General features: G+C 35.0%; 1 long non-coding RNA gene across 1 annotated transcript in view; it reads left to right on the top strand.

Moving 5' to 3' along the window:
• LOC141516380 (uncharacterized) overlaps nucleotides 1-15391 on the top strand; it is a 43202-nt gene extending 27811 nt beyond the window's left edge. The window contains exons 2-3 of the long non-coding RNA XR_012476678.1: nucleotides 11316-11436; nucleotides 15301-15391. This is a non-coding gene — a long non-coding RNA (uncharacterized LOC141516380). The remainder of the gene's footprint in view (nucleotides 1-11315; nucleotides 11437-15300) is intronic.
• The last annotated feature ends 10323 nt before the right edge of the window (nucleotides 15392-25714 follow it).

Here is a 25714-nt window from a genome sequence, read left to right as displayed (position 1 = left end):
ATCCTGGTTGTCTGTCATCCATGGCTCTTGTTATCCATTTTCTTTTTCAATTATATATTTCATTGATGCCTTTTATTCCTGTTCTTCAAAGTACTTCGTTGACTATTTGTTGATTTTTGCTCATACTCATCATGTTCATCCATTGTTTTCTGTGTGATGTTCATTTTTAATTTTTCAGAGACTGGTTTATTCAGTACATCATAGAACAATGAAGGTAGAATGTTGTTTATTAAAACATTGACCTTTTTGTACATGATTCCTTTTGGAATCATCAAAGGAGCTTTGAAATTTCTTAAAGGCATTCTAACTCCTCTTATCTATTCCTGGGATCAACTCATTGTCTATCTGTATTCTGATCTAGATATACATGACTGACAGACAAGTTGTATGTGTAATCCATACATATGGACTATTGATTATCATCTGGTTAAAAGACAGCCTTCAACAACTTGGTCAGGTCTATGTCTTTAGATCATTAACCCATTTTTCTTAGATTCCTACAGTGTTCTGCAGGTTGTTGCCAGCACAATGCCATTCATAATCAGAAGCACCACAGAAAATCCTTCCATCAGGACTCATCTAGTTCTCCATCAAAGTGCTGAACATCTTCGATGAACAAAACTTTCCCTGATTTATATCCTACACTGTGTTTATGATCAGAGGGTCACTAAACAGATAGATTATTTCTATGGTTATGTCTTTTAAAGAATCTTAAATGATTTTGACATATGTAGAAGGAATGAATAAACAAGTTTGTTTCTTTGTTTTTAAAGGAAGAGAATTCACCTGGTATGCAAGGTTTTTCATAGTTTGATCTCAACTGACATTGACAAACTTATCTTCCATCATTCCAGAACATAAACTATGAATGTAACATGTAAACAAGGCTACACTGATAAATATTTAACAACCAGCTCCCAAGATAGGGGTGGGGGGATATATACCCATGATATACTTTTTTTTTTTAAGTTTTTGCAAGGCAATGGGGTTACACGGCTTACCCAAGGCCACACAGCTAGGTAATTATTAAGTGTCTGAGTCCAGATTTGAACTCAGGTACTCCTGACTCCAGGGCTGGTGCTCTAGCCACTGTGCCACCTAGCCGTTCCCATGATACACTTTTAAGTTTAATCTGTATCAGAACTTTCTCCATCACACTCCTAAATCTAGGCAAGTAACAAATTCTTAAAAATCTAGATCTGATTTGTAGTATTTGTCAGTTTCCAAGCTGTAAATGCTTATACTGAACATTTAATGATCAACTCTGGTATAGCCTGCAGATGTATTTCTTTCTTTCTTCATATCCTTTATAGGACCAATCACCCTTAAGAAAGTGTAAAAAATGACCAGATTCTCTACTTGAAGTTATACTTCAGGATTGTAGCATATAGTATTCTCTTGTATCCCTAATTTCATAAAACTTACTACTTATATCATTTATTTGAACTCTATCTTTCACTGCATTATGGCCTTTTTTTTTGCCTTATCTTTTGGCATTTCATTCCTATTACCACATAATGTTACACACATGAACATCTTGTTCCTTCAATTGTACCTTGAGGCCAGAGATAGATTATTGCACAATTCTTTGAATCTTCTACAAAACCAAGAATGGTGTTCTGTGGATTGCAGATTCTCAATTATTCATTCTGAAATGGGTGAATAAATGAATACATTCTTCTTTATTTTTACCTGTTGGGGTAATCTTTTTTCAAGACTAGGAGGAAGAAAATAATTTATTTGATTGCAGACTATTTTATTTATGTCTTCGTATAGCCAGGACCTGGCACATTTTGTTTTGGGACTGGACCTGCCTGTGCTTTAATTGTTATAAGAAATTATTAGTGAGAAAAATAAAAACAAAAACTCCTTTAACCAATGTTGATGGTGCCTAATCTGAAACATACAGTCCTAGAGATCTACCTGTGTTATTGAGAGTTTAAGGACTTCACACAAGTAGTATGTGTCAGAGGCAAGGTTTGAAATAAGGTCTTCCTGTTTCCAAAGGTCTACCTATCCACAACACCATGCTGCCTCTCACCTGGTGCAGAGTAGGTATTTAATAAATCCTTGTATGGAACACATATAACATAAACTTTATTCAACTCAACAATGTGGGTATAAATTTGATTATCACCAAAAGCCAATAGGACACTTGTGATTCTAATGTTCTACATTGTCAGTGTGTTAAAGGTGTCTCCTTTCTATTAACTCGGGTTTAGAACTTTAAAAGATTTTAAAAATTAATTTAGTTTAATTTCTCAGTTTTATAAAATGAGGTTCAAAGAATTTAAATGATTATATTGAAGATAGGATTTGAACCTAGGTCCTCTGATTGCAAATCCAGTCCTCTTTTCATTGTACTGTGTCCTCATAGAAAAACATAGCTACCCAAGATGTAAAAATTTCAATTGAACATGGACACAATGTGTCATAACAGAGTTAAGTACCAAATGGCATCTGTTATTCAGCTGTTCTCAGAAAAGGGAATTCTGTAATACAATTGCTGTTACATTCATTTCTATTATCTTACTTTATCCTCACAACTCTGTGGTAAAGGCAGAAGTTATTTTTATTTCTGTATTACAGATAAAGAAACCACGGTTCAGAGGTTATGAATCTTGGAGGTCATATAACTAGTTGGTAGCAGAGGGTGAAACTTGAACAAAGGTCTCTTGATTCTGGGGTCATATCCTTTCCGCTGTGTCTATGCTGCCTTTCATAGTTATGAGTTTTTCAACTTTAAAGGGAGAGAAAGGAGCCCATCACTCACTAAATAAACATATTTATTTAAAAGTCAGGGGGAAAAAGGGAGAAGGAAAGGAAGACTCAGTATCAGAGTTATTAATTAGCCTCAGGGAAAAAAATTACAGGGCTGCACATTGTATGTATATCTTCCAAAGTATAGAGAATGAAAGGGAAGGCAGAAACCCCAAAGCAATTGGTTAACATAGAAATGGTCCAAAAGTACATAATATTTGATAACACTTGATATCAAGGGATGCATTTGCAGGGCAGGCAAGGAGAATTAGAGGAGCTATTCCCATTCACAATAATAGGATTTGCACACCCAGTGCTAAAAGCATAACCTTAAGGAGGTGATTTTCTTTTCCCCTTTATTCTTGTGCATAACTCCCATTAATGTTAATATGCACCTATCAAGGGGAAATATACCCCTGAGCATCCCAAATAGACTCAACAATATATTTAATTTAGAAGAGTAGTATAGTTACTGAATATTAAATCAATATCTATTGGTTATTAAAACATTTTATTCGGGCTTGACATTTATAGGTTTCTAGTGGCATTTTTCTTAATATATATTATTTGAAAATCTGAGTAAGTGAGCACACTTTAGTAACTTGTCCTGAGAAGGACACTTAGTACCAAATACTATCTCTGGATAAAAGAATATTTTTTGTCCAACCCTATAATTTCATTGTGTAGTGATGCCCATTCCACATTGGAGATCCCCTACTGGTCCTGGAAAGGTGCCTGGGGCAAAGTCCTTTAAATGACTTACCCATTTTAAAAGCAGGGGGTATGTGATAAAGTTTGAACTTAAATAAAGGTCTTTCTGACTCTAAAGTTGGCCCCCTATCCACCTCTCAAGTTGAACCAGGTGTATAATTAGGGGATACTGTGATCTTTTTACTTGGGATGAAAAATGGCATTATTATTTCTTATCCAAATAGTGAACAACAGAAATTCACTAAGTCTATCATGATTCTAGAACATAAATATGGGAGGTCATCCAATCAACCCCCTATTTAAAACATGAATCTCATTTACAGCACCTATGACCTACAGTTATACTGACTGATTAAAAACCCATAGTGAAAGGGAATTCACTACCTATTGAATCAGACGATTCCATTTTAAGATGAATCAAATTATTAGGAAATCTGTCTACTGTTAAGGCACTATATGGAATATCTATTTATGATGGTCCTAGTTCAACCCTAAAGGGTCAAGCAGAAAAATATCTAATCCTTGTGCCATCTGACAAATTTTCATTGATTTAAAGACATCCATTATTACTCTTCTAAGATTTTTTTCAAGTTAAATGACTCCATTTCTATCAAATAATCCTTGCTCAACTTGATTTTGCATCCCTTTACCATGTTGCTCACCTTTATCATGGGAGATATTAATCTTGTTAATGGGAAACAGCCTGGAATGGTAAAGACACTTTACTTGGATTAAGAAATCTGGGTTTGAGTCCAGTCTCTTATCCAACTGTTGGATGGTGATTTAACTTCATTAATCCTGAGTTTCCTCATCTGTGATATGAAGAAAATAGCATTCATACTGCCTACCTCATAAAGATATTGTGAGGGAAATTATTTGCAAATCTTATGCTATTATAAATATGAACTATTCCTACTACTATTTAAAATGCACCTGAAATGGGACACAATTTTCAAGATGTTGCATTTCAGGATCATAAATCTAGAATTATAAGGGAATAAGAGAGTACAGTTCAAACTCCTCATTTTACCCTTCAAACCGAAGGTCAGAGAAGATACAATTTTTCCAAGGTCATAAAGGCTTTTTTTTAAGTGCTAGATAGAATTTGAAATCAGATTCCCCTTCTTCAGAGACAGTACTATTTCTACCATACCACAATGAAGAGAGGAGAAGAGAGTGATATTGTGACCTTTCTCAGAAGCAGGATCAGATAAGTTAAGTAAACTTGTTCATGGTTCCACCAGTAGATTGTCAATTGGATGATAAAATTCCATTTGATCATAGCAATCCATGAAACAAAGATAAATTTACAATGGCCCTTAGTCCTATTGAATGTCCCCTTCCAATTTGATCACAATGATAAAATAGTAGGAAAAGATGTTAAAACTCACAAACTTTTTAGACCATCTGCACATATCACATTATTTGTTATTATTTTAAATTTGATCATTATCCAATGATCAGTAAGTGGGAATATTGTCAGAGGAATTAGATCATATAAATGCTGAGATCCTCTCTATAAGTAAAACTAGAAGAAAGAAGGAAGCTGCAGCTAATTGGAAAGATAGTCCACAAGTCCTCCTTGGAGAGGCAAAGAAAAGAGTTCCTAGAGCTAGTTTTATCATATTCCAAAAGACTATAATGAATATTATTTCATGGCACATTTGGTTATTGCACATTATAGTACTAATGACAAGTTTTTGGAGAAAGGTCGACATGAAAATAATTGAAGCATTTGCAACATGAGTTGTTGAGGATAAAATGGTAAAGCAATTATATGAAGACCTTCAAAGTTCTTTCCAAATTAAATCAACTTAAATTCTGCTATTTAGTACTTCAGGTACAAAGATGTGAAAAGGTGAGGATAGGGAGAAGCATATGGGAAATTATCATTCAGGAAAAGTAAAAGATAGAGAACAGAAACTTGTAGATTATAAAGAAGTTTCACACTTATATGATGAATACTTTTCTGGTGAACACCAAATACTATACAAAAAATGAAACTGACACTATTTTAGCAGGCATTATGGTCATAGGAATTATTCCAGAGTGGGAAATTTATGACCAAAAGTTTGTCAATGCTAAGAAAATAATTTATAATAAACAAAAAATTGGTGATTAGGAAAAAATCATGATAATAAAAATGTTACCCTGAATTCTTTTTTTTTTTTAGGTTTTTGCAAGGCAAATGGGGTAAAGTAGCTTGCCCAAGGTCACACAGCTAGGTAATTATTAAGTGTCTGAGACTGGATTTGAACCCAGGTACTCCTGACTCCAGGGCTGGTGCTTTATCCACTATGCCACCTAGCCGCCCCCTACCCTGAATTCTTTATGCAAATCATTAAAAATAAAAAATGGGAAATGGACAGTATATAAAAAAATATCAACACTGACTCATAATTTCTCCCAGAAGTTTAATCAATGTTAATTAATGTCCTCAACAAGGTGTCTGAAAGATACTAGACTTCAGTTAGTAAACATTTAACTCACTTGATATGGTTGCCAAAGGCAACACTGGATTGGACAATAAACTCATCTCTAATATCTTACAAAAACTTATGTCTGTTCATCAACATTGTCTTATCAAAAAGTAAGAGGGAAGCAATGAAGGATAAAACCAATTTAAAGAAAACTTGGCAAGAGATCTAGCTAAGCAAAGTAATTTCAAGGGCATTCAAGGATAAAAATGGAAAGAGGACTACACACAGAAGAAAAATGGAAAAGATTTATAAAACCATTTCAGCAAACTATTTTTTCTACCAAAGATAGTTGAAAACCACCATACTTGAATCCTGATATCATGGTCCCTGAGGTGCTTATAAGAAAGTAGAATTGACATCAAAGTGAACAATGATGGGGAAGACATCCAAACTGGAACAAGAATAAAGGAAGAGTCATAATAGAGGTAATATAATTGTTTTGACATTAATAAACTAATAAACTCTTCTAAAGAGGAACAAAATGTCAAAGTCACAGAAAAAAATCTTAGACCATTAATATAAGGAAAGTTAACTACAAAACCTATTCTTATTCTCTCAATCATACAAAATCACAACCAGGGTCATCTATGCACAAATTGAGGACATCCTTGATGAGGTTATTGGTAAAGAAATTGACCACATCTTTACTTTCTCACAATTAATTTAAGGATGTTAAAAATCAAAGAATCCTATTAACTTATTGCTTAATGATTCTGAAAAAAACTTTGATTCAGTACTGGTTCTTTTTCAGGCAAAGGCTTTTCTAACAACATATCAAAATTTATTTGGGATTCCTTGGAAGATATAACATATAAATGGCTCTACTCAATTATTCTGTTAATATGCATCAGGAAAAGCAAATATATAGGTATATGTTTGTGTGAATAAGATAGATAGATAGATAGATAGATAGATAGATAGATAGACAGACACATAATAGAAACATAGATGATAGAAAGAGAAAGAATATAAATCGGGCAATATTTATATGTGTGTGTATATAAAATAGATGATAGAGATAGACATATGCTACATATAACTATACATACATTCATCTTAGAGGGAGCACACTAATAGTGAATTAGTGAGGGGAACAGTGAAGGCATCCTAACGAAGATGATATTTGAACTAAATCTGGAAGAAAACCAGGAAATCTAGGAGTCAGAAATGAAGAGAGAGAATATTCCAGGCATGGAGGATTGGAGATGGAATGTCATGTGTAAGGAACAACAAATATGTTGTTTAGCAGTATCAACAAGTATCTGGAAAGGAGTAAAGCATAAGAAGAACAGAAATGTAAGAAAGTGCTGGGCTATAAAGGATCAAAAAAATATAAGATTTTAAAATGGATACTAGAGGTAATGGCAAGTCATTGGAATTTAATGAGTTAGGAGGGTGAGGAAGTGACATGGTCAGACCTGTACTTGGGAAAATCAGTTTGGAAGATAAGGGAAGAATGGATTAAAGGGGGAAAACTTGAGACAAGAAGACAAATTAGAAATCTATTGTGATGATGAGTAGATAAAGACCTTTATTAGATTGGTGACTTTGGTATTAGTTAAGTAGAAGCATCAGGGGTAAACAATTTTTTTTCAAGTGTGTCTTAAATGAGAGTAAAGAGATAGGTAGGTAACTATTAGGGTAGAGAAACTGTCAGTCTGTCTCTGTTTCTGTCTGTCTGTATCTCTCTTTCTCTCTCTCTCTCTCTCTCTCTCTCTCTCTCTCTCCCTGTCTCTCTATGTCTCTTCACTGTCTTTCTCTCAGATTGAGTAATTCTGGTCATATTGGTAAAAGAATGTGAATGGTGGGGGGTTGGCAATGAAAATTTAGGATGCATGAGAGAAGGGTTGATTGCTGGGACAAGGTCCAACAGAATTTAGGAGATGGGATCAAGAGAACAAGTAAAGGGATTAGTCATAGAAAATAATCAGACTGCCTTTGGCTCTGAGACAGAAGGGAAAGAAGAGATAATGGATCCTGAAGTTTTGTGGAATGGAGGAGGAGAATGGAAGAAGGTGCCTTCAAATGGCCTCAGATGACTTTTGACTTTACTGAGAGCAATGCCATTCAATGAGAGTGCCTCAACTACTCTTTCCCCTAGCTCAAAATTTCCCTGAGTTTTTGCCAGTCTCTTGTCTTTCCCTGTTATCTCAAAGGAAGAACTGTTCCTTCTTTTGTATTGGGGTTTGAAGACTTGAAAGAAAAAAAAATTTCAAAAATCATTCTGGTGTTGAGATAGGAAATCAATAAGATGAAAGTAAAAATATGGTTAAGCAGCAATGAAAGTTTAGCTGAAATAGTACACTATATATTTTAGATGACTTCAGTTTCCATGGTAAGAACCCATTTGATAACCTAACATCACATTTAATTCTTAAGACTTCTATCAGAATTCCATTCAACCTTCTATTAAAACAACCATACCAAGCATCTGGCTGTCACTCAGAATTGAGGATCCTAGAATCATTTATTTACTTCTTTAATTTTAAGATCTTGAACTGTTTCTTCTTATCTTCAACAATCCCAGTCCTTCCATTCCTACTGAGTCTGCTCTTTCCTCTTCATGTCCAATTTCTCAACAATACTATCTCTTTCCAATTCATTTGCATCTACAACAAATCTAGATTGCAAAGGCAGAAATTTGAATTATAGTTTTACTAGAACACTTGAATCCATTGCTCATTTGTCCTTCTATAGTTCCCACTTTCTTACTTCCTCGTATGAGTCACATCCATTATCTAGTTTCTATTCCACTTCCTAAGCTATCAAAGTCATGAACATTTCATTTTTGGTTATTTTACCTCAGTTGAGTCTTAATCAGCCATCTTTGTCTCTAGTAGCATTTTCTCAGTGAGCCTTTCAAACTAGCTAATTCTTCCCAAACCTATTTCTCTTTGAGCCTGAATTCTCATGTCTTCTTTAACAAATTATTTCTCTTTTTGACTGTTGAGCAAATAATTGTTATCAATACAGACTTTTTCAACCACTCTTTTCTTTCCCTCAAAATTTATCTACATTTTCACCTACACCCTTCTCACCTGCATCCTTAGAGAAATAAGTACCCTATCTCTTTCTAAGCCTTGTCCCCTACAAACTGAGAACATTTAATACCATCACTTCCCATAACTCCATTGTTTGACTCCTACAATTATTGATTAACACTAATGCATTTCCAGTATCTCCATTTTCACTTTGTGTGTATGTGTGTGTGTGTGTGTGTGTGTGTGTGTGTGTGTGTGTAATTTAGTAGCCATGATAAAGTCTTTCAATTCCAATAAAAAAATGTTAAGAACTGGAGATAAAAAGATAAATGAAAGAATCTCTGTCCTTAAAGAGCTTACATTTTATCTGGGAAAAAATACACACATACATAAATGCATTAATGAGTAATTTGTATAAATAGAGAATATTAACAGCTAGGAGGATCACTGTCAGCAGGGATTGGCTCTTACTCATTCCTCTCTTCAGCAGCTGTTGAATACAGTATCTTATACCTATTATGTGATCAGTTTGTGAGTTTGATATTTTTCAGTAGTGTCTGACTTTTCATGGCTCCATTTGGAATTTTCTTGGCAAAGATAATGCTATAATTTGCCATTTCCTTCTCTGGCTCATTTTACAGATGAGGAAACTGAGGCAAACAGGGATAAATGACTTGCCCACAGTCAGACAGGTAGGAAGTACCTGAGGCCAAATTTGAACTCAGGACTTCCTAACTTCAGGCCCAACACTGTCTTCTGTACTACTTGTGGCAATCAAAAAATATGCTTAAATTGAACAGTTCAGTTTGAGCTTTTGATATTCATTGATAACATCCTTCCATTTCTCTAGACTTATAGTTTACAAGGAATATAAAATGATGGAAGGAATCTTTGCTATGCTTTATTTCTAAATATACATTTATAAGCATTATTCTATCAAGGAGAGCACAAAGAAAGATAATGGGACAAGGCAGTCTTGCTTTAACTTTGTTCAATTAGGATATAATCTTGAAATTAAAGGGTGTTTTAATCCTATTAAATATATCTTTTAGCTCTTGGCACATAGGGGCTATTCAATAAAAACTTGTTGATTGATTAATTGCTTCTGCCACTAACTAGTCTTGGGCATATCAGTTGTCCCTTTATTTCTTTAGGCCTCAGTTTCCTAATGTGTGAAATAAAAGGATTGATCAGTTGATCTTTAAGGTCTCTTCCAGGTCTGAAATTCTTTGATTTTTCTCCTCAGGTTCATTCTCATACAAGATATCCTAATTGTATATTTGAATCTTACTATTTTCAGTTTCTGACAGAGTTTGGCTTAACCACAGTATCCTAGATTCAACACCACCCACCGCTTCTATCCATTTCGTACTGTCAGAGCCACATCAAGCAGCCTCTGAGTGTAATCACATCAAAATCGATTTTCATGGCTGAGAGAAAAATAATGGAAATTTCTCTAATGTAGAAAATGCATGTGTTCCTTTTGGTTAACCAAAATAGACTATACATCAAGCCTGTCAAAATTAAGTTTTCTTGATTCAGTGCTCTTCCACAGACTTGTATACAAATTACAAAGGCTTGTGGTGAAAGGCCGTAACGTAATCTTCCTGTCTTCTCCATGGTTATTCCTACATGTCCTTCACAAAATGCACAATCTCAAAAAGTTATCAGGCTCTAGTCAGCATCCTTAAGAAAATTACTAGGTCTGATGACGATCCTTTAAGTCTTTTTAAGGTGAGTCAACTTTCTACTTGATGCAATAAAAAATGAGATATTAGGAGTATAGTTTTAGAGCTGGAAAGATTCTTGGAGGCTACCTAGTCAGCCTTACTTCTTAATTAAATATGAGAAAATGGAAACATGATGATAACTAAATCATTTAACGAAAAAATTTGTCAGATGACCCTCTTTTCAAGTGTTCAAAATTATACTTTACCATTGGTCCCTAAAGGCTGAGATTCTCCAATGTTAACTTTAATTTGAGGGATTCTTCTCAGTTAATCAACCATTGGGTTTGCTTTGAATGAAATTCAGTAGGCTAGTCTTTTTAATGAGATTATACCAAAGGTATACCAAATTGGAGGATTTTGAAGGAGGAAGATTAGTAGAAAAGCAATACTAATCCTCCTCTGGAAAATCATAACTAAGAAGACATTTATGTACATCTCAGCATATTTTTTGCTAGAAATATTAAAAATCTTTGTTGTATCTCTAAAGGACCAAAGCTCCCATGGGTGTCATTGCCTGGTGTCAAAAGGAGAAATGTGATCAACCATTAAGAACATGAGCAATTGGGTTGCATCCTCACTTTTCACAATAGACAGTTGTAGTTTTTGTTTTCAACATAATCATTTCCACTCTTATTCCCCCAACACTTCTCCAGGTCAGGTCCTTCTCTACTGAAAAGTTTTCAACATCTACCCTTCTGAAATGGACACTGGTGGTGTGTTGATTGTTGCAGACAACCCTCAGAAGATAGTCTCTTTTCTGAAGCGCAATGACAAGTGAGTCTGAATTTCCTTTTTTCATTTTGAGTAGAGAAGAGTAAATCTAGCAGGATGAATAGGCATGAATAGTTTTGATCATCTCAGATCTTAATACATTATCATTCTCTCTAAATACATTCTTCTTTCAAACCTTACTAGCTCTTTCAAGGACATTTCCATCCTTCCAGTCACCCAGGTTTATATGTTTAGCTCACTTTCCTTTATTCCACATATGCAATAAATTGGCAAATATTGCAGTTACTACCCCCAAAATATTTCTTTACTCTCTCCCTTTTCTCTACTCATATAGCCAAACTTCTAGTATAGGCCCTCATCACCTTTCTCTTTGACTAATGCAATAACCTCCTGATTGATCAACCTTCCTCAATTTTCTTCCCTTCAATTCAATCTCTTGCAAAAGTGATTTTCTTAAAATGCAGTTCTGACCATGTCCCCATGTTCTGAGTAACAATGAACTCCATGAATTTCTATTGCATCTAAGATCACATATTAGTTGATTTCTGTATCATTCTTTATTTTGTGAACCATGTATTTTGTAATCTTTAACATTTGTAAAGATATGAAGTTTCTGTTTTCTTTTCTTTTTTGTTTTTTATTTTATTTCATCATATGCACATGTACATTTTTGTTACAAAATTTCCTTCCACTCCATTCTTTTTTGATGACTATTATATAACTTTATAATATGTAAAATTTTAGTACAGTATGAAATATAGTTCACATACATGCAAGTACATCTTTACATACTAAGGATACATATTTAAAAACGTTTTACTGATTGTGTACTCAAATGGAAAATATTTAGAACATTGGTCTAGGTCAAGCCATTTAGAATCCAATAGGTGGTTGAAAATACATCCATAATCTCTTTAGCCATAAAGCTCTATGCTTAAGGTAATCTTAAAAATAATGTTAACATTTTCATTATTAAGAATGAGAATCAAATTTAATGTTGGTTTTGAATAGCTAAAGATTAATGAATGAGCCAATTTTCCATTAGAGCATTACAATAATTTTTCAATAGTTATGATTCAATCAATCAACATTTATTATGTACCTATTATATGCTAAGTACTAAACTAGGAGTTGGGGATACAAATACAAAGGAACTACATCAAGGGAGATGATAAACATAAAATACAAATAAAATAAATATATTGAAAAATAATATTTTAAGACAAAATAGTTGAATCGAAGGGTCAGGCACTGGAAGTTAAAAGAATCAGTAAACCCTCATAAAGAAAATGATGTTTGTTTTGGAGGTAGTTAGGTGGTAGAATGGTTAGCGCACTGGCCCTGGAGTCAGGAGGACCTGAATTCAAACTGGGTCTCAGATATTGGATACTCAATTAGCTGTATGACCTTAGACAAGTCATTTAACCTCATTGCCTTGCCAAGCCCCCTCCCCCCCCCAAAAAGTGATGCTTGAGCTGAAATTTGAAAGAAAGAAGGATTTTGTGAGACAGAGACAAGGAAACAGTATACAATGGGTGTGAGAGTATGTTAATAGAAAGGAATGGAAATGAAAGATGTTACATGCATGAACAGCAGATGCTGGATCCAAAATAATGATGATGTTGATGATGATGATGATGATGATGATGATGACGTTTGTCCTTTGTTCTCAAAGACCATGACATCTAGGAGGAGATATCATGACAACCACATTAATTGGATTTGAATGAGGTGGTGCTGGGCTGTGCCACCAGTTTCACTTTCTCCTCCAGAACCATCTGGGTCCAGTGGCCAAATATGAATCAGGATGACTGGAGTAGCAGTAATCTGGGTTAAGTGACTTGCCCAAGGTCACACAGCTAATAAGTGTCAAGTGTCAGAGATTGGATTCAAACTCCTATCCTCCTGAGTCCAAGGTCATTATTCTATCCTCTGAGGATAAAGTTCAAATACAGTCTCAGACACTTGACTTACTAGCTTACATATCTGGCCAATTTACCCAGATGGCTTCAGAGGAAAAAGCAAGACTGGTGACATAGCACAGTACTCTCTCACTCAAATCTGATTCATGTTCTTGTCATGGCATCACCTCCCTGATGTAATGGTCTTCTTCCAGATTGAAGGGCAAACATCACCTTTGTTATCGTTATTTGTGCTCAATCTGTAGTAGAGTCTTCTGAGCCCCTATTGGTCTGATCAGCTACAGTTGTATGTCCTATATCACAAAATAATAAGAGGGGGAGAAATGTACAGTGAGATTAGAAAGATTGGAGCCAAGCTGTCAAGGACTTTAGAAGCTAAACAAAATTTATATTTTATCCTAGAAGCAATAGGGAGTCACTGGAGTTTTTTGAACAGGGGAAGACATAATCAGATCATTGATTTTTTTTTTTGTGACAACACTTTGGCAGCTTTTTTGAGGATGGACTGGAGAAAGGAGAAACTTGAGGCAGGGAGGCCAATTAGAGAACTAATGTAATAACAAGCAAGGGGAAGTTGTGGTGAGGTCCTGAATTAAAGTGGTAGCAGTATGATTAGAAAAATAGGTTATGGCATAAGAGATGATGGAGAGATAGAAAATGGCAAAAATTTGACAACTGATTGAACAAGCTGGAAAGCGTGAAGGTAAGGATAATGCCATAAAACCTGGGAGACTAGAAAAATGACAGTGTCTTTTGCAATAAATAAATAAATTTGGTTTCTTTAGATTATCCAGTCATTTTCTAAATCCATATTGTTACTGTCTTTTTCATTCAAAGATATTTTTACAAGTCTTATTAAAAAAAATCAATTCTGAGAGCTTTATAGTCAAGGAAAAACAATGAGAAATTGGTTTGCATGTCTAATAAAGGAAAAACATTGCTAAATGAGAAGTTGCTATTTTAAACTTCTGGGGATTATAAACAAGGAATCCTGCTAACAAATATGAGAAAATAATGATTGTTTTTATTGGGGAACAAACAACTTCAGTGATCCTCCCTAAATAAATTGGTTTTCAAAAGTCAAAATAACTGCCCTCCCTGTCTACTAGGACCTTCCCACACTTGTATATTTGCCTATTAGGAAACCCACTCAAATGTGTTGCTATGTAATGCCCCATAGAAGGATTTTGTAGTCCTAGACTTCTATATCTCCTTACAGGATTATGTAATCTAGGCTTTATAAATTTAAGGAAAGTGGGAAGTTATAGGGGGAGAAGCTTTTATGATTTTCTGGAGTTATCTAAAAATCTGCAAGGGTATTGTTCTTTTTGTTGTACTTAAAGAATATTTTAGTAACTAAATGTAATTCTATCAAAAACGTTTGGATTAATAACATTGCAGTTTAAAGGAAAACTGAGGTGTAATGAGAGTGCCAATTTAATGACATACTCAACAGTACAATATTGACACCCTAATAGAACTTTAGTTCAAACCATCCTATCCACCAGAAGGTGAGTCAGATGAGCCCCCATTAACATAATAAATAGTTAAATTGATCAACATTGATAAGAAGGAAGATATTGGCAAAGGAGTATTTCCTACTTATGATACATATTTAAAGACAATCATTTCGGGACTCTTCAATAACTTGAGAAAATGTTTACCTGATCAACTGGGTTTGGAAGAAACACAAATTTTGAGAAAATCCTCTTACCAAGTTATTGTGATCATTTGTCCCTGAAATTGGTGTTGTAGGGATTAAGATTATAATCTGGCCCTTGAACATTGACCAAAATCTGTAGATGCCCCAATCTCATTTCTTTAAACTTTTTTAACTAGAGTAAAACTATATGAGATTTTTTCTTCATATAGTAAAAAACTTCATTATAACATTATTTGTGTAAATTCTGAAAAAAAAAATATATATATATATATAAACCAACCCCCAAACTAAATTATATTTATTCATTTATTGATTTAACAGGGCTTTATACAATGGACTGTGCTTATCACAAGAGAAAATATCTGGAGTCAAGAAATGGAGTGCTAATTTGTGGAACAATAAGGAGACCAGTGTATGTCTTGGGGAATCATGTGCAACAGAATGAAAAAGTAAGATAGGGCTAGGTCATGAAGGACTTTTTATACCTTTGCTTCTGGGGGCAATAGTAAATCACTGCAGTTTATTGAATAGGAAAGTGATAAAATAGAACTCTTAGGAACTATAGTGGCAGGATGAAGAATAAATTGGAGTGGGAAGAGGCATAAGACAGGAAGACCCACCAATAGTTATTGTAAGCATCAAGGCATGAGATGAAGAGGGCTTGTACTAGAGTGCTGATAGTCTCAGAGACAGAATAGAAAAGTCTATTATTATTATGGAGACTTGAATATGGTGAGGTGAGACATAGACATAGTAAATGTCTATGTTATTGCTAAGTGGAGAACCAATTGTCTCTAAAGAATATGAATTGTGAATCATCCAAAGGGGAATGGATAAATTCATGGTGGCTGAAAATGGAATGTAGTATATCATGAATGAAAAATTACATATGAGAAATCACGCAAAACTATTATCAAAAAGGCATATTATAAGAAATGAAGATGAATCTGTTATATAATGGAGCAAAGGAGAACAGATGAACATGTGTTCCCCCCAATAAAGTCAGGAGAACCTTTTATACATAGGAATATTTATAGGAAAAAAATCAAACCATAGATTTATAGCTAAGAAGGGTCATCTAGCCTTACTTCCTCATTTTATAGATCAAGAAACTAAGATTCAGAGATGAAATGGGTTATGCAACCTCACACAAGATATATACAAATAAGAGGCAGAAGCAGGATTCAACTCAAACCCTCTAATATTAAATCCAGTGGTCTTTCTATTGCATGTGATGGAGAGTAGTAAATGAGTCAGCATCAGGTCAGTACAAGAAGGAGCTCCCATTTAAGTCCTGAGAACATTTGATGTTTTTTAGGTTTGGCCAGTGTTTTAACCTGCCAAACTACATTTTGAATTCTTTTTATGTTTTCCAATGTATTAGCCATCTCTCCCTTCTCTACATTATCTGGAAATTTGTTTAACATCAATGATTGCCTTCATCTAAGTCACTGATAAAAATAATAATGGTTTATTCAAATGCCTATGACACTATACCCAAGGCCATATTCCAGACTGAAACCAATCCATCAATTACTCTTTGTGATCAGTCCTTTAACTAGTTATGAGTTCATTTAACTCTTCTATCAACAAATACACATCTTTGTGTTTTCTACAAGAATAACATGCAATAATGTATCAAATACCTTACTGAAATGCATATGTATATCATGTGCACAGCCTTCCCACAATCCACTAGGATAGTGATCTTCTTCCAAAAGGAAATTAAGTTTGTCCTACATAAAGAACATCTGATGACTCTCAGTGGTCCCTATATTCCTTTCTTGGTCCTCACAAACCATCCTTAAATAACATTCCAGAATTTTGCTAGGATTGAAACTGAGTTTACCAACATTTAGTAATAGGTGATTATTTAAAAACTGATCTAGTTATTAATCAGTAAAATCAATATATAATTTTTCATTATTAGACTGCTTGCATTTTTCCTACTATATTCAATAGGTTAAACTGGAAAACCTAAAGATAATTTGAATAATACAATTCCCATTCCTAAATTAAAAATAATCAAAGAGAAACATTCAATTGATGACCTTGGAATGCTTAACCAAACTGTAATGTTCCATAAACAAAGGCCAGACACCAGAAACATATTTATTCCTTTTACCATACTTTCTTAAGAACTTTCTCTTATGTATATTGCTACTCAGTCACATTATTACCAGCTGATGGGTGGGACAGATGGCAGCTGAGCTTGGAAGTCTGTTTTTGTCATAGCTTTCATTCTTTTTTCATGCCTTTTTTAAATAGAGTTTTGGCTGATTTTCTATCCTTTTATTCTTTGGATAATGGTTTACTTTCCTTAGTTGCTCTTTTTTACTTAATTAGTCTGAATATAGTTATGTTTATTGGGTGCTTGCTTTGCTATCTTTGAACTTGTGGTAACCAGTCTCTATTTTGCCAGATTTTCTCTGTCTTTTCTTCATTCACAGAGTGACTTTCTTACTTTGATCTAAATGTTTCAGTCTTGCTGAACTTCTTATATGGAGTCCTTTTAGCTTCTATTCTTCTTCTTGGGGCCCTTTAAACCACGACCTGAAAAGAGAGTTGAAAATCTACACATTACAATGAACAGTCCAAAATATTCTCTTCTAGGTTATTTACAGTTTCTACTGGAACTCTCTAGCTCTGTTGCCTTTCCCTGACCTATAGGGCTAGATAGAGTTCCTCCTATAGTAAGGGAAAACCTTTCATATCCCTTTCTTCGACTTAATCCAATGATTTCACCTGCCTTGCTCTGTTCAGCTTGTCAAGTGGTTTTCCAACAGAGATAACAATGGAGTCCTAGTTCCTCTCTTATAGTTGTGAAATCATAAGAGGTTTTTTTTAAGACCATGGCAGTTCAATCTTTGCCCCTCTTCTTGTGAACTTTGATAGAAATTTTCAAATGCCAGCTAGTGTTCAAACTGATTCCTCTCCCCCACAGGCTTTCATCTCTTTTACACTTCAAGGATAAATTTTTGGTTCTAGAATTATTTTATTTTACCTGCCTGAAAGTTTCATTTAATATACTCTGCTTTTTAAACTTTATATATATTCAAGAGTTCATAGGCGATGAATCTGGAATGTGTGTGCATACATACAGTTTCTATGTAGCTGTCCTCCATAACCTTTATATGTGAACATCAGAATTATATCTCAGTGTAAGGACCAACGGGGTTTTTAGGAGAATGGTATTTCATTAACTCACCTTCTGGCATTTTAACTGTTATCAGCTGGACAGTTTAGTTTTATTACAACAGACATTATTGTGATAACTTTTCCTACTTTATCTTTGCAATTTATTGGAGCAGTTAATTTCTCAAAAAGTAGGAACATTTTTTCTCATTAGAAATTCCTTCATGGCCTCTTTAATACACGTTCCTTGCTATTTAGAAGAAATGCTGATAAGTGATTTTGACTGGTACCCTCAATAATGTAAGATATTTAACAGAAACTTGGCAAACCACTTAGGGGATGAAGCCATTTCTTGAAACCAACCCCAGATGAGAAACTTTTCTATCCTAGCTATCACCCAAATTCATAGTTCTAATGTTTTGTCCTTTATTTTCAAAGAACACCTATATCAGGGAGATGTTGCCAAGACAAGCACATGAATTGGATTTGAGTATGGGTATGCTGTGCTATATCACCAGACTCACATTCTCCTCCAGAGTCATCTGGGTCCAGTGGCCAGAAATGAACCAGTACGACTGAAGATAGCCTTGGATGAGAGTCAATAAGGGTCAAGTAATATGCCCAAGGTCACATAGCTAGTAAGTGTCAGAGGCTGGATTTGAACTCCCATCCAATTTATTCCAAGGCCAGGACTTTATCCACTGTGTCATACTTATGAACTTTCTGAAGACAAAATTTTCTCTTTTTTTTCTCTTCTTTTCCTTCCTTCCTTCCTTCCTTTATCCATTCCATCTTCCCTCCCTTCCTCCCTCCCTTTACCCTCCCTCCCTTTACCCTCCCTCCCTCTCTCCATGCCTTTCTTCTTTCTTTCCTTCTTCCCTCCCTCCTTCCCTCCCTCTTTCCCTTCCTTCTTTTCTCCCTTCCTCCCTCCCTCCCACCTTCCTTCCCTCCCTCTCTCCCTTTCTCCCTCTTTTACTTCCTTCTTTCTTTCCTTCCTTCCTTCCTTCCTTCTTTCCTTCTTTCCTTCCTTCCTTTACTTCAACTACTTATTCTTTTTGTTTGTGATTGAATAACTCCAGGGATTGATAGCTCTAAAATGATATGAGGACTGCGTTTGCACAGCACAAAATGTAAGGAATAATGAATTATCCAAAAAATACATGGCATACATTGTCAAAAAAGATTATTCAAGTTCCCAACCTATTTTTTGATCATATGAACTGGGTAAATGTCAGATCTTCTTTCAATTTATCAAAATTAAAATAGTCTGTATTCTTCCCAAAATATGATTCATCAGAACTAAACATCATAGTCCATGTGAGGTCTTAATAGGGTAAAGTTCTACAGGTACTTAAAGTTATAGTTAATTGACTTTCCTTAATGCAGATAACATTAGCTTTTGTAGCTACTTTATCACATTGTTAACTCATATTGAGCTTGCCATCCACTAATCCCGTTAGATCTTTTCTCAGACAAACTTCTATCTAGACATCCCTCCTCCCATCCATTACTCCCCAAGTATAATAAAATAATACAGAATGAATGCCCAGGCTTACTTCCCCTGAGATTCTTAACCACCAGATGAGCTTCATTTTGATTGAAATAGACAATAGTTTGAAGTTAAAATAAGATGGGTTTGAAGATTAGTTTTCTTGAGTTGGGAAGAAGCAGAGAAGGGCTATTTATAAACCTCTTATTTCATCAGGACCACCCTCCCTCCCCCTGCCCCCATCCCCCCACCCCCCACCAATTATCTATAATTTCTAGAATTGCTGATGGTCACAGAGTCAATATGAGTCAGAAGCAGGAATTAAACCAACATTTTCCTAAAAACTTCCATCCATTTTGTTAATGGTTGATAATTTTTTTTCATCCCCAGTTAGCTACATGACTGCTTTAATATGGCATTTCTTTTCTTCACTTCCCTTATTGAATTTCTACAGAATGAACAAAATGGTTCACAATTGAACTAAATTTTAAAGTCTGGGAGTTGTTCTTGATCAAAAGGGGTTGATAACCTCTGAACCTGTAGAGAGATTTGAAGGGGTCTATGAATTTGAAGGGCAAAAATTATTTTTAAAAAGTCGCTGTTAGATCTGCAATCCTGTGCATTTTGTTTTATCATTTAAAAACATATTTTTGAGTAGGGATCTACAGGCTTTTTTCAAATGACAAATGAACCCATGAAACAAAAAGCTGAAAAATCTCTACTTTAAATATTTCAAAGGGCCTTTACTTTTGACTTGCCCTGGAATAGTGCAAGACTCATATTTCCTTTTTTCTTGGGCTACAATTCATAGACTCATTAAATGGGGGGAAGAGACTTTATAGTGGACCTGACTGAACCCTCTCATTTTATAGATGAAGAAACTGAGGCCCAGGAAGGGTATTATTTGCCCAGTCACATGACTGTGGTTTGACCAAAACTTGGATCCAAATCTTATAAAGGTATATTTCATAAAGGTATGACATGGTCACAGATACAGAGCTTAAAGGGAACTTAGAGGTCATCTTGTTCAAATCCTCTATTTTCTAGATGAAGAAATGAGGAATGAAGATAAGTTGAGTTACCTGTCCAAGGTCACACAGGTAGAAATTGGCAGAGCCAGCATTTGAACCCAGATCCTCTGCCTCTAAGCAATTTATCCATGGAATCATAATGATCCTTCCACATAACCCCATTAATGATAGCACTGAATATGCTTTTGATCTACAGAACCCTTGAGGTTCCGGTAATTGGGTAATATTTACTTACACAGTAGCACATATGTTCAGAGGACTGAACAATAAAAAAAGCAGAGCAAGACAGTTGGTCCAAGTTGCTTACATGAAGAATCTTGCTATCTAGAAATGATAAATGGAGCCCAGCATAAGTTAGTGTTTGAGAGTAATAATGAGTTTTAATGAAGTCATTCCTAAAAGAGGGAAATTTTTAAGAAGTATGAAAGCATGACTCAGAAATATATACAAAATTGGGAATGGACTGAAATACAAAGGAGAATTGTCAGAGAGCAACCTTTTTAAATAGGATAGAAAATGAGAAAGGGGAGAGAGGAGGAAATCCAGGATTCATGAAGATACAAGGTTTTGGTAATTTAATGCAAAAGAGAAAGGGAAAGACATAACTGGTCAAACTAGTCTTTCATTCTGAGGTAATGATTAACAATCAGTGTAGAGTAACTAGATTCCTAAATTATAGTTTAGGGACCAGAACCTGGTTCCACCTAACAACCTGAGAAATAATGGGGAAAATAAAGGACTAAGAGCATGCAGATTATGAAAACCTTGAAAAACTCAGGAGACCTGCTGGCTTTACCATGTATTAGTTGTGTTATTATGGGAAAGTCATTTAATTTTTCTGAGTCTTAATTGCATCATGAATAAAGCAGGCAGAATAATACCTACACCATCTACCTCATGAGGTTGTTGTGAATTAAACTAGGGGAATGTAAGCTAAAATGGTTTACATGGCCTATCTTCTGCTTCTGAAGTCTCAGAGAATCTTTGTTTTAGCCCTTATGCTTCAGTCATCTCCAAAAGAGATATGAGTGACTCATTGCCTCTTACTGGAGCTTGCCATTTAATTTGCATCCTTATTAACACTTCTGGTGGAGCATTATTCCATTGTATATTTGAATCTGCTTTTTCTGATGGAACATTTAAGCCAAGTTTGTCATTCAAGAATGAGTATTTGTAATTACAAAGTCCTTTTTCCCCCTCTTTTTGTCTCATATATTGGGCAATAATGATCCTAACAAATTTTTCTGCCAAGGTTCACTCATTCATTCATTCAATAAAACATTTATTAACCACCTATTATGGAAGTAAGGCACTGTCTTTGGGGGTTTAGGAGGAATACAGAGGAAAAATAAAACACAATTATAACAGCCTTTGCTCTCAAGATCTTTACATTCAGCTGAATTGAGAGCCAAGAAGGTTGGAAGTACAGGAGCAGCTGAATAAAGTTTTGGGAGGTAGGGGGTAAATGAATTAATCAGTGCATCAATACCAGAAAAAAAATATTTCCGATAAAAAAAAGTGAGCCCCCCCATCAATCTAACTTGAAGGAAAAGGTCAGTGATCTGACTGCTACTGTGTGATTTCAACATTTTAGGACTATTTAGTGAAATGGTTAACTGGTTAAAAAAAAGTGAGGATGGCTATATCTTCACAGACCTTCATATAGAAAGGTCTTTTTTGAAATAGGGATGTAGTGTTCTCCTGATCTCTATTTAAAATTTTATTATTTTATATTTTCATTCTCAGATTTTCTACAGTCATATTTGTAAGTTGCAACTACACAGTAGCTAAATGCTAATTGAAATGAGAAAAAAATGAGTAAAATGGGTTGAATTTTAGGTGATCTTAATAGGTGCCTCACATGTTTTATGTCCCTACTCAGCTGTAGATACCCTAATAAAAATAAATATTCAATGAATGAATAAATGAGCCATAACAACCACCCTGAATTGACCGGTTAATTTCAACTCTGTTGAAAACATTCATCTTGAGTAAGCATTTCAATAGGGGAGAAGATTTCAAGGTCCAAGAAAATCCTGAAACGAATCCAACAGATTCTCCCTATCACCACCAGCACCAAGACTGATGCCAACATAATACTTGATTGGCTTACCTGGGTGTTGATTAATAGCCAGTCCCCTTATTGGTCAGGAACAACTTATTCAAGGGAGAGCATCAAAAAAAACCACACATCCACAGCTAAAGTTCTAATGGATAAATGTGGTCAGAAAGCAAATGGCTTTTTAATTCATGCACTTTGCATCAATACCAGCAAAAAATTCTTCCAATAAAAAGTGACCCCCCCATTCCTAAATATAGCAAAAAGAATGTACTTCAAAAATCAACATGGTGGCTAGGAGCACAGTGGATATGGTGATGAACCTGAAGTGAAAATGACCTGAATTCAAATCTAAACTCAGACACTAACTGTAGTCTTGGTCAACTTACTTATTATAGTTGCCCATATTTCCTTGTCTGCAAAAATGGTAATAATAATAATAATTGTAATAACAACAACAATACCTCCCAAGTTACTTTGAAGATAAGAGAAGGTAATATTTGTGAAGTAATTAGTACTGGCACATATTGAACACTGTATAATCGTTAGCCAGTTAGCTATCACAGAGAGTCGCTTCTCACATAATATTGCAGACAGCAAGAGATCTGGAATTCACATAATAAGGTAAAGTTTGGAAGGGCCCTTGAATTTTACAGCTCATGACAATATAAAAAAATCAAGAATCCAGGAGATAGGAAAATTATATATTCCTACTGTCATCTCCTTAATTCAATATGTCTAGCTCTGCCTTTTCTTCCTTTTTCTTTGTCTCTCTCCCCTCCCTCCCTTCCTTCCTTCCTTCCTTCCTTTTTTCCATCTTTGTTTTCTCTCGTGTTCTTACTCTCTAACTCTTTCTCTCTTGTTCTCTTCCTCCTTCCTTTTTTCTTCCTCCTTTCAGTCCCTTCTTCTATTTCTTTCTTTCTCTTCCTACCTCTTTCTGAGTCTCTGTGTCTCTCTTCTCATCTCTTATCTCTCTTCCTCTTTCCTCCCCTAAGAAATAGACCTTTATCTTACCCTAGCTCTGAGTCTGAGGTTTTTCATTTGGAAATAGTAATCAATATGGTATTTGCCTCATAGAGGTATGTGGAAAGCAGTTTGCAAACTGAAAAACTGTTCTCTAAAATGTAAATTATTATTAATAATAATCCATTGAATCCACAACCTAAAATAACATTAAGAATAGAGCTGACCACAATTTTTAAAGATGAACTCTTGGGTCTATTCTCAGGCTGGTCACCTCCAAATTCTTCATTCATTATCTAACTCTTTTGTTTTAACTGTTCATTTCATTACTTGATTTCTTGTGGCATTTTAAAGGAGAACCAGACTGGGCTCACTTTAGATTTCCCATTGTTTTGGACTAGATTCCTTCAAGGCCTCTGATGCTGCACTGGCATCATTACTCTGAAACCTAGACTCTAAGCCTTACTTGAAGAACTGCATGATTCTCAACTCCATAATACTTTGGAGATGCATGCTTCATTGAAGTGTCATTGATTTTCAACTAAAGTGAAATGCTTTCATTTAATGCTTTCTTAAGAGAATTACAGTGAAGGTTGGAAAAGGTTTGGATTTAGAGAAATCCATTATTAATTTTACATGGCAAAATTGGGATTTATATATTGAAATTTAAATGTAGAGGTCCCTTACAACTGCAAAATCACCATGTGGTTATAATGTTATTTATCTAATTCTTTTTTTTCTAATGGAAAGATTGCTTTATCCAAGTTTTTTAAGCCTCTCTGCTTGGCTCAATAAAAGGTTCTGCTTCTGCACAAAAGTGTGTGATGGGAGAATCATTTGCTGTCTCTTACTAAAGGGACATAAGGACATCAGAGGAACAGTGGAAGTCTTGTCTTCTAGACCCTTCTCTATTGCCTACAATTATCAGGGCAGACTTGCAGCTGATTTGGTCATCAGAGAAACACTTTCATTTTATGACTGGAGGGTATCCCCCTTTGGGTCCAACAGGCTTAACATAGGACTTCCTTCACTCAGGTGGCTTTAACAGCTTTAAAATTTTTTGGGGGGGATTTCTGAAAAATGATTCTGAGCATCTTCAATGTTCTGAAGAGGTTTTGGTCAAATGCAGTCCTTTTAAACTAAGTAAGAATGATTCTATGAAGCATCCTTACCCCCATCATTGAAACCTTCATAACTTCATTGTTAAGTATAGGTCCTTGGGTTTGGCTTGCACTATGAAGACCTTAATATGAGCAAGCTGGAATTATATACACTAAGCAATTTCTAAGTTATAGAGGTTGGGGGTGGGGGGAAGGGGAGAAAACAATTTTAGAGCAAAGTGATGCATTTCATCCATGTGTGTGTAGCTCAAAGGCAGCTGAAATGATTCACCTCAGCCTATCCACCCTCTCTTTTCCCCCCATCGTAAAAAAAAAAAAATCCCCCTTGGGCCGAATCAAGCATAGAAAGTTCTAGCCTAAAAGCATTTTTTTTTCTTAGGAAAAGTCACAATCAATTGAAAAAAGAGACTGATAATGGAAATGGGTTTTTCAAGCATAACGATAACATTTGCTAGTGTGCATGCTTTAATAAGCCTTTAGAGTCCTATAACAGGGACACAAGCCTTGCTTTGCTTCTTGCTGCTGATTATAATTTCAAAGATGGCAGCTCTGGGTCTTATTCCTTCCCCATACAAAGAAAAGTAAGGCCCTAAGTGCTTACCCCAGCCATATATTATCATCTCTAGACTTGGAGAAATCTTTATTCAGGCTAGAGAAGATCAGAACCATGAGGTCATCTTAAAGATTATCTATTTAGGCAAAGGTTCTTAATTTTAAGGTCTATTTTTAATATTTTGATAATTATATTTCAATATAATAGGTTTCTTTTATAAGTCTATATATTTTATTTTATTTTCTATTAGAATTCAACAAAGTGACCTTAGGGTTTATGATATGCAGACTTCAGAAAAGTGTGTTAAAATAACCTTCTTGAGTAAAGCTCCTGATGCAGCCATCTACCAAGGGCTGTCTCAAGTCCAACCTTTTCCATAAAGTC

This window comes from Macrotis lagotis, chromosome 3 (genome assembly GCF_037893015.1).
Source record: "Macrotis lagotis isolate mMagLag1 chromosome 3, bilby.v1.9.chrom.fasta, whole genome shotgun sequence".
NCBI classification, from domain to species: domain Eukaryota; kingdom Metazoa; phylum Chordata; class Mammalia; order Peramelemorphia; family Peramelidae; genus Macrotis; species Macrotis lagotis.
This window is presented reverse-complemented; position numbering and strand designations above follow the sequence as displayed.